Below are 10,000 nucleotides of genomic sequence, written 5' to 3' on the forward strand. Positions count from 1 at the left end.
CATACTGCTATGTAGCTATGTGTGTAGCCATACTGCTATGTAGCTATGTGTGTAGCCATACTGCTATGTAGCTATGTGTGTAGCCATACTGCTATGTAGCTATGTGTGTAGCCATACTGCTATGTAGCTATGTAGCTATGTGTGTAGCCATACTGCTATGTAGCTATGTAGCTATGTGTGTAGCCATACAGCTATGTAGCTATGTGTGTAGCCATACAGCTATGTAGCTATGTGTGTAGCCATACAGCTATGTAGCTATGTGTGTAGCCATACTGCTATGTAGCTATGTGTGTAGCCATACTGCTATGTAGCTATGTGTGTAGCCATACAGCTATGTAGCTATGTGTGTAGCCATACAGCTATGTAGCTATGTGTGTAGCCATACTGCTATGTAGCTATGTGTGTAGCCATACTGCTATGTAGCTATGTGTGTAGCCATACTGCTATGTAGCTATGTGTGTAGCCATACTGCTATGTAGCTATGTAGCTATGTGTGTAGCCATATGTGCTATGCTATGTAGCTATGTGTGTAGCCATACAGCTATGTAGCTATGTGTGTAGCCATAGCTATGTAGCTATGTAGCTATGTGTGTAGCCATACTGCTATGTAGCTATGTGTGTAGCCATACTGCTATGTAGCTAGCTATGTGTAGCCATATGTAGCTATGTGTAGCCATACAGCTATGTAGCTATGTGTGTAGCCATACTGCTATGTAGCTGCTATGTGTGTGCCATAGCCATACTAGCTATGTGTGTGCCATAGCTATGTAGCTATGTGTGTAGCCATACAGCTATGTAGCTATGTGACTATGTGTGTAGCCATACAGCTATGTAGCTATGTATGTGTGTAGCCATACAGCTATGTAGCTATGTGTGTAGCCATACAGCTATGTAGCTATGTGAGCTATGTGTGTAGCCATACTGCTATGTAGCTATGTAGCTATGTATGTAGCTATGTGTGTAGCCATAGCTATGTAGCTATGTAGCTATGTGTGTGCCATAGCTATGTAGCTATGTAGCTATGTGTGTAGCCATACAGCTATGTAGCTATGTAGCTATGTGTGTAGCCATACTGCTATGTAGCTATGTGTGTAGCCATACAGCTATGTAGCTATGTGTGTAGCCATATGTAGCTATGTGTGTAGCCTATGTGTAGCTATGTGTGTAGCCATACTGCTATGTAGCTATGCCATAGCTATGTAGCTATGTGTGTAGCCATACTGCTATGTAGCTATGTGTATGTGTGTAGCCATAATGCTATGTAGCTATGTAGCTATGTGTGTAGCCATACTGCTATGTAGCTATGTGTGTAGCCATACAGCTATGTAGCTATGTGTGTAGCCATACTGCTATGTAGCTATGTGTGTAGCCATACAGCTATGTAGCTATGTGTGTAGCCATACTGCTATGTAGCTATGTGTGTAGCCATACTGCTATGTAGCTATGTGTGTAGCCATACTGCTATGTAGCTATGTGTGTAGCCATACTGCTATGTAGCTATGTGTGTAGCCATACTGCTATGTAGCTATGTGTGTAGCCATACTGCTATGTAGCTATGTGTGTAGCCATACTGCTATGTAGCTATGTGTGTAGCCATACTGCTATGTAGCTGTAGTGTGTAGCCATAGCTATGTAGCTATGTGCTATGTGTAGCCATACAGCTATGTAGCTATGTAGCTATGTGTGTATGTGTGTAGCCATACTGCTATGTAGCTATGTGTGTAGCCATACTGCTATGTAGCTATGTAGCTATGTGTGTAGCCATACTGCTATGTAGCTATGTGTGTAGCCATACTGCTATGTAGCTATGTGTGTAGCCATACTGCTATGTAGCTATGTGTGTAGCCATACTGCTATGTAGCTATGTGTGTAGCCATACTGCTATGTAGCTATGTGTGTAGCCATACTGCTATGTAGCTATGTAGCTATGTGTGTAGCCATACTGCTATGTAGCTATGTAGCTATGTGTGTAGCCATACTGCTATGTAGCTATGTGTGTAGCCATACTGCTATGTAGCTATGTGTGTAGCCATACTGCTATGTAGCTATGTGACTATGTGTAGCCATAGCTATGTAGCTATGTGTGTAGCCATACTGCTATGTAGCTATGTGTGCCATAGCTATGTAGCTATGTGTGTAGCCATACTGCTATGTAGCTATGTGTGTAGCCATACTAGCTATGTAGCTATGTGTGTAGCATGTAGCTATGTAGCTATGTGTGTAGCCATACTGCTATGTAGCTATGTGTGTAGCCATACTGCTATGTAGCTATGTGTGTAGCCATACTGCTATGTAGCTATGTGTGTAGCCATACTGCTATGTAGCTATGTGTGTGTAGCCATACTGCTATGTAGCTATGTATGTGTAGCCATACTGCTATGTAGCTATGTGTGTAGCCATACTGCTATGTAGCTATGTGTGTAGCCATACTGCTATGTAGCTATGTGTGTAGCCATACTGCTATGTAACTATGTGTGTAGCCATACTGCTATGTAACTATGTGTGTAGCCATACTGCTATGTAGCTATGTGTGTAGCCATACTGCTATGTAACTATGTGTGTAGCCATACTGCTATGTAGCTATGTGTGTAGCCATACAGCTATGTAGCTATGTATGTAGCCATACTGCTATGTAGCTATGTATGTAGCCATACAGCTATGTAGCTCTGTAGCTATGTATGTAGCCATACTGCTATGTAGCTATGTGTGTAGCATACCACTATGTAGCTACAATGTGGAGAACAAGTATTTGATACACTGCCGATTTTGCATGTTTTCCTACTTACAAAGCATGTAGAGGTCTGTATTTTTATCAGCTATGGTAGCCTTCAACTGTACTGCTATGTAGCTATGTGTGGAACTGCTAAAACTAAAAATCCAGATTTTTAGCCAGTAATTAACTATTTTAGTAATATAGTAATATATGTATGAGAGAAACAGAGATGTAATTTGTGAGAGAGAAACAGATGGAGAGCTGGAGTAGCCACAGAGAGAGATGAGAGTGAGAGAGAAATAGAGAGAGAGAGGTAGAGAAATGTAGCTATGAGAGAAACAGAGAGGAGATAAATAGAGAGAGAGAGAGAGAGCCATCTGAGAGGTGGAGCTATGAGAGAAAAAGAGAGAGAGAGAAACAGAGAGAGAGAGAGAGTGGAGTGAGAGAAATATTTTGTAGAGTATGAGAGAGAGAAACAGAGAGAGAGAGAGAGAGATGAGAGAAATGGAGAGAGAGAGAGATACAGAGAGAGAAACAGAGAGAGATTTTTTATCATAGGTACACTTCAACTGTGAGAGACGGAATCTAAAACAAAAATCCAGATTTTTAAGTAATTAATTTTTAAGTAATATAAGTAATTAATTTGTGAGAGAAACAGATGGAGAGAAATAGAGAGAGAGAGAGAGGTGGAGTGAGAGAGAAACAGAGAGAGAGAGGTGGAGTGAGAGAAACAGAGGGAGATAAATAGAGAGAGAGAGAGAGAGGTGGAGTGAGAGAGAGGAGAGAGAGGTGGAGAGAGAAACAGAGAGAGAGAGAGAGGTGGAGAGAGAGAGAGAGAGAAACAGAGAGAGAGAGAGGTGGAGTGAGAGAAAGAGAGAGAGAGAAACAGAGAGAGAGAGAGAGAGAGGTGGAGTGAGAGAGAGAGAGAGAGAGAGAAACAGAGAGAGAGAGAGAGAGGTGGAGAGAGAGAAACAGAGAGAGAGAGAGGGAGAGAGAGAGGGAGAGAGAGAGAGGGAGAGACAGAGAGAGAGAGAGAGAGAGAGAGAGAGAGAGAGAGAGAGAGAGGGAGAGAGAGAGAGAGAGAGGGAGAGAGAGAGAGAGGAGAGAGAGAGAGAGAGAGAGAGAGAGAGAGAGAGAGAGAAGGCAAAGAGAGAGAGAGAGAGAGAGAGAGAGAGAGAGAGAGAGAGAGAGAAAGGCAAAGAGAGAGAGAGAGACAGACAGAGAGAAACTTGCTTGACTGAATTTTCTGGAGTTTTAATAATTTTTCCTGATTTTCTTAATAACTGTAAGGTGTAAATAGCATCTCGTTCCTGGAGGCTGTTGCCGTAGGGATAACTAAAATATACTGTACCGGTATGTGTGGAGAAATAAAACAGTTGATTTGATCACAGAGTGATAGTCACAGACGAGAAAGAGAGAGAGATGAGAGACAGAAGGGGGGTGTTGTATGGGTCCACACCAGCTACTTCCATCAGAGAACGGCTGCGTTTCGACTCATTGATTTTATAGGTCAATTACTTCTAGGCTTGAATCTGCAGTCGGCAGGGAGCTCTCATTCTCTCTCGATAGACACACACAAACACAAACACATTTAAATACACAGACATTCACACCAATTCACACTTGTCTGAGGACCCAGCTACTGGTGTGTAAATGAGTCTAAGAAAGGAGAGAGGGATGGGGGAGGGAGGGATGGGGGAGGGAGGGCTAGGGGAGGGAGGGCTAGGCAGCAGAGAGGTGAAGTCCTCTGTTGGATTAGTGGAAGCTCCTTGAGCCAATCTGCATGTGAATGGCTGTGAACTGCTTTAGCCATCACGCCCGCCCTCACACTCACACAGAGAGAGAGACAGACAGACAGCGAGGTAGTGCAAGAGAGAGGGAGAAAGCCAGACAGAGAGACAGACAGAGACAGAGAGAGGTAGAGGTATTAGAGGCATCAGCTCAAATCCTCCCCATCGCCTTTCCAGCTCAGGAAAGCGAGTGAGTGGATAAACTGAGCAAAGAAAGAGAAGCAAAATAAGGACTTTCTTCTTCTCTGCCTGGTGGGCAGGAAGCTGTATGGTTGGGGACTGGGGCGTGGAGAGAGAGAACAGGAATCGGACTGGCTTTTGTGAATGAGAGAAGGTAGGAATCTTTTATATCCTCCCCCCGCGGCCTCTATGGGCCGATCTCAATGCCTCTTCAAACCATGAGACCTGACTGGATCGGTCCACTTTGGGAAAAGGGGTGGGGGTGTGGGGGACAACAGTCTGGACCTGGCTGTTTTACAATGCATGTTTTTTCTGAATAATGGGATTTTCTTCAAAAGTGAAATGAAAAGAATGTCTTGGTTTAATTTGAACAGCAGTGTATGTTTTGGTCTTGAGTATTGATGTTGAGAAATATTTAGTAGGAAGGTTTCTGTTGTTAGTTGTTGACACGTGAATGTTTTGTGGTTGTGGCCATGTGATACGGCTCTTTCATATGTATAGTGTGGCACCATTTTACCAGCGCTGTGTCTCTACCCCCTCTGTCACTGTGGAGCTAACTGTTGCTCAACACTCTTTTGTGTGTGTGTGTATGTGTGTGTGTGTGTATGTGTGTGTGTGTGTGTGTGTGTGTGTGTGTGTGTGTGTGTGTGTGTGTGTGTGTGTGTGTGTGTGTATGTGTGTTCTTATGAGGAAAGACGTGTGTTATCACATCATTTATGGTAATCTGTGGTTCTACTCTGAGGAACATGCGGACTACAGAGATGTGCTGATACAGTGTTGATCCACTAACCATGTAGAGCTGCGTTCAACATCTAATGAGTTCACTGTTCAGTCAGATGATGATTCCCCTGATTCATCAGTATTTATTCATAGAGGACAGAGGAAGCCCTGGTTAAACTGATTCATCAGTATTTATTCATAGAGGACAGAGGAAGCCCTGGTTAAACTGATTCATCAGTATTTATTCATAGGGGACAGAGGAAGCCCTGGTTAAACTGATTCATCAGTATTTATTCATAGGGGACAGAGGAAGCCCTGGTTAAACTGATTCATCAGTATTTATTCATAGAGGACAGAGGAAGCCCTGGTTAAACTGATTCATCAGTATTTATTCATAGAGGACAGAGGAAGCCCTGGTTAAACTGATTCATCAGTATTTATTCATAGGGACAGAGGAAGCCCTGGTTAAACTGATTCATCAGTATTTATTCATAGGGGACAGAGGAAGCCCTGGTTAAACTGATTCATCAGTATTTATTCATAGGGGACAGAGGAAGCCCTGGTTAAACTGATTCATCAGTATTTATTCATAGGGGACAGAGGAAGCCCTGGTTAAACTGAAGCAGTAGATGAAGCAGTAGAGGAGGCAGTAGATGAAGCAGTAGATGAAGCAGTAGATGAAGCAGTAGATGAAGCAGTAGATGAAGCAGTAGATGAAGCAGTAGATGAAGCAGTAGATAAAGCCGTAGATGAAGCAGTAGATGAAGCAGTAGATGAAGCAGTAGATGAAGCAGTAGATGAAGCAGTAGATGAAGCAGTAGAAGCAGTAGATGAAGCAGTAGATGAAGCAGTAGATGAAGCAGTAGATGAAGCAGTAGAGAGTAGAAGCAGTAGATGAAGCAGTAGATGAAGCAGTAGGGAAGCAGTAGATGAAGCAGTAGATGTAGATGAAGCAGTAGATGAAGCAGTAGATGACACAGTAGATGACGCAGTAGATGAAGCAGTAGATGAAGCAGTAGATGAAGCAGTAGATGAAGCAGTAGATGAAGCAGTAGATGACGCAGTAGATGACGCAGTAGATGAAGCAGTAGATGACACAGTAGATGACGCAGTAGATGAAGCAGTAGATGAAGCAGTAGATGAAGCAGTAGATGAAGCAGTAGATGAAGCAGTAGATGAAGCAGTAGATGACGCAGTAGATGAAGCAGTAGATGAAGCAGTAGATGAAGCAGTAGATGAAGCAGTAGATGAAGCAGTAGATGAAGCAGTAGATGAAGCAGTAGATGAAGCAGTAGATGAAGCAGTAGATGAAGCAGTAGATGAAGCAGTAGATGAAGCAGTAGATGAAGCACAGTAGATGACGCAGTAGATGACAACAGTAGATGACGCAGTAGATGAAGCAGTAGATGAAGCAGTAGATGACACAGTAGATGAAGCAGTAGATGAAGCAGTAGATGCTGAAACTATCGTCTTGCCAAGAGACAGGTTCAGAAAGAAGCCCTGGTTAAACTGGGCGGCCATCTTGTGCCAACAGTAAACACACCTACGTCTCACTACAACAGTAAACACACCTACGTCTCACTACAACAGTAAACACACCTACGTCTCACTACATCTTGTGTCAACAGTAAACACACCTACATCTCACTACAACAGTAAACACACCTACATCTCACTACAACAGTAAACACACCTACGTCTCACTACAACAGTAAACACACCTACGTCTCACTACAACAGTAAACACACATCTACAACAGTAAACACAACACTTGTACAACAGTAAACACACCTACGTCTCACTACAACAGTAAACACACCTACGTCTCACTACAACAGTAAACACATCTTGTCTCACTACAACAGTAAACACACCTACGTCTCACTACAACAGTAAACACACCTACGTCTCACTACAACAGTAAACACACCTACATCTCACTACAACAGTAAACACACCTACATCTCACTACAACAGTAAACACACCTACGTCTCACTACAACAGTAAACACACCTACGTCTCACTACAACAGTAAACACACCTACGTCTCACTACATCTTGTACCAACAGTAAACACACCTACGTCTCACTACAACAGTAAACACACCTACGTCTCACTACAACAGTAAACACACCTACGTCTCACTACAACAGTAAACACACCTACGTCTCACTACAACAGTAAACACACCTACGTCTCACTACGTCTCACTACATCTCACTACAACAGTAAACACACCTACGTCTCACTATGTCTCACTACGTCTCACTACAACAGTAAACACACCTACGTCTCACTACATCTTGTACCAACAGTAAACACACCTACGTCTCACTACAACAGTAAACACACCTACGTCTCACTACAACAGTAAACACACCTACGTCTCACTACATCTCACTACAACAGTAAACACACCTACGTCTCACTATGTCTCACTACGTCTCACTACAACAGTAAACACACCTACGTCTCACTACGTCTCACTACGTCTCACTACAACAGAAAACACACCTACGTCTCACTACGTCTCACTACAACAGTAAACACACCTACGTCTCACTACAACAGTAAACACACCTACATCTCACTACGTCTCACTACAACAGTAAACACACCTACGTCTCACTACAACAGTAAACACACCTACGTCTCACTACGTCTCACTACAACAGTAAACACACCTACGTCTCACTACGTCTCACTACAACAGTAAACACACCTACGTCTCACTACGTCTCACTACGTCTCACTACAACAGTAAACACACCTACATCTCACTACAACAGTAAACACACCTACGTCTCACTACGTCTCACTACAACAGTAAACACACCTACGTCTCACTACGTCTCACTACAACAGTAAACACACCTACGTCTCACTACGTCTCACTACAACAGTAAACACACCTACGTCTCACTACGTCTCACTACAACAGTAAACACACCTACATCTCACTACGTCTCACTACAACAGTAAACACACCTACGTCTCACTACGTCTCACTACAACAGTAAACACACCTACGTCTCACTACAACAGTAAACACACGTCTCACTACAACAGTAAACACACCTACGTCTCACTACGTCTCACTACAACAGTAAACACACCTACATCTCACTACGTCTCACTACAACAGTAAACACACCTACATCTCACTACGTCTCACTACAACAGTAAACACACCTACGTCTCACTACAACAGTAAACACACCTACGTCTCACTACGTCTCACTACAACAGTAAACACACCTACGTCTCACTACGTCTCACTACAACAGTAAACACACCTACGTCTCACGTCTCACTACAACAGTAAACACACCTACGTCTCACACGTCTCACTACAACAGTAAAAACACACCTACGTCTCACTACGTCTCACTACAACAGTAAACACACCTACATCTCACTACAACAGTAAACACACCTACGTCTCACTACGTCTCACTACGTCTCACTACAACAGTAAACACACCTACGTCTCACTACGTCTCACTACAACAGTAAACACACCTACATCTCACTACGTCTCACTACAACAGTAAACACACCTACGTCTCACTACAACAGTAAACACACCTACATCTCACTACAACAGTAAACACACCTACGTCTCACTACGTCTCACTACAACAGTAAACACACCTACGTCTCACTACGTCTCACTACAACAGTAAACACACCTACGTCTCACTACGTCTCACTACATCTGATGTTAATGACATCCAGTTGGATGAGGATGGACCATCAACAAGAGTTTACATGTATAGAAACTATTATCTATCGTCCTCTGCAGAAGCAGGAAATGTGAATTATAATTCATAGACATGTTTGTAAAGGTTGATAAAAAAAAATGTTTAGATAAAAGTTCAAATCTGACATTTCAAAGTGGAAATGACATACTTTTACAGTTTGGACTTAAATCTGTTTGATAATCTATGGTGAGACTTGAAAATGGTTGTCTAGCAACAATCAACAACCAACTTGTTGATCAAATCTTACACAATCCAGGTGTGTAAAGCTCTTAAGAGAGACTTACCCAGAAACACTCACCGCTGTAATTACTGCCAAAGGTGATTCTGACACGCATTGACTCAGGGATGTGAATATTTATGTAAATGAGATATTTTTGTATTTCATTTTCGATAAATTTGGAGAGAAAAAAATCTATAAACATGTTTTGACAGTGTCGTTATGGGGTATTGTGTGTAGATGGGTGAGCATTTATTTATTTTTCATCTATTTCGATTTCAGGGTGGAACACGTGAAAATGTAGTGTAAGTCAAGAGGGGTATGAATACTTTCTGAAGGCCCTCTGTTCATCATCTCTCCTCTGTTCATCATCTCTCCTCTTCTCTGTTCATCATCTCTCCTCTTCTCTGTTCATCATCTCTCCTCTTCTCTGTTCATCATCTCTCCTCTGTTCATCATCTCTCCTCTTCTCTGTTCATCATCTCTCCTCTCCTCTGTTCATCATCTCTCCTCTCTGTTCATCATCTCTCCTCTTCTCTGTTCATCATCTCATCTCTCCTCTTCTCTGTTCATCATCTCTCCTCTTCTCTGTTCATCATCTCATCTCTCCTCT

At 42.6% G+C, this 10,000-nt stretch overlaps 1 protein-coding gene and 1 long non-coding RNA gene across 2 annotated transcripts in view; one reads left to right on the top strand and one right to left on the bottom strand.

Moving 5' to 3' along the window:
- The window catches only part of sept12 (septin 12), a 52,292-nt gene that overhangs the window by 2,176 nt on the left and 40,116 nt on the right, over positions 1–10,000 (top strand).
- Positions 7,271–7,747, bottom strand: LOC121845696. The gene is made up of 3 exons (XR_006082692.1): positions 7,731–7,747; positions 7,485–7,578; positions 7,271–7,446 (listed from the first exon to the last, which is right to left on the bottom strand). It is a non-coding gene; the product is annotated as an uncharacterized LOC121845696 (long non-coding RNA).

Source organism: Oncorhynchus tshawytscha, unplaced genomic scaffold (genome assembly GCF_018296145.1).
Source record: "Oncorhynchus tshawytscha isolate Ot180627B unplaced genomic scaffold, Otsh_v2.0 Un_contig_3696_pilon_pilon, whole genome shotgun sequence".
In the NCBI taxonomy this organism is placed as follows: Eukaryota; Metazoa; Chordata; class Actinopteri; order Salmoniformes; family Salmonidae; genus Oncorhynchus; species Oncorhynchus tshawytscha.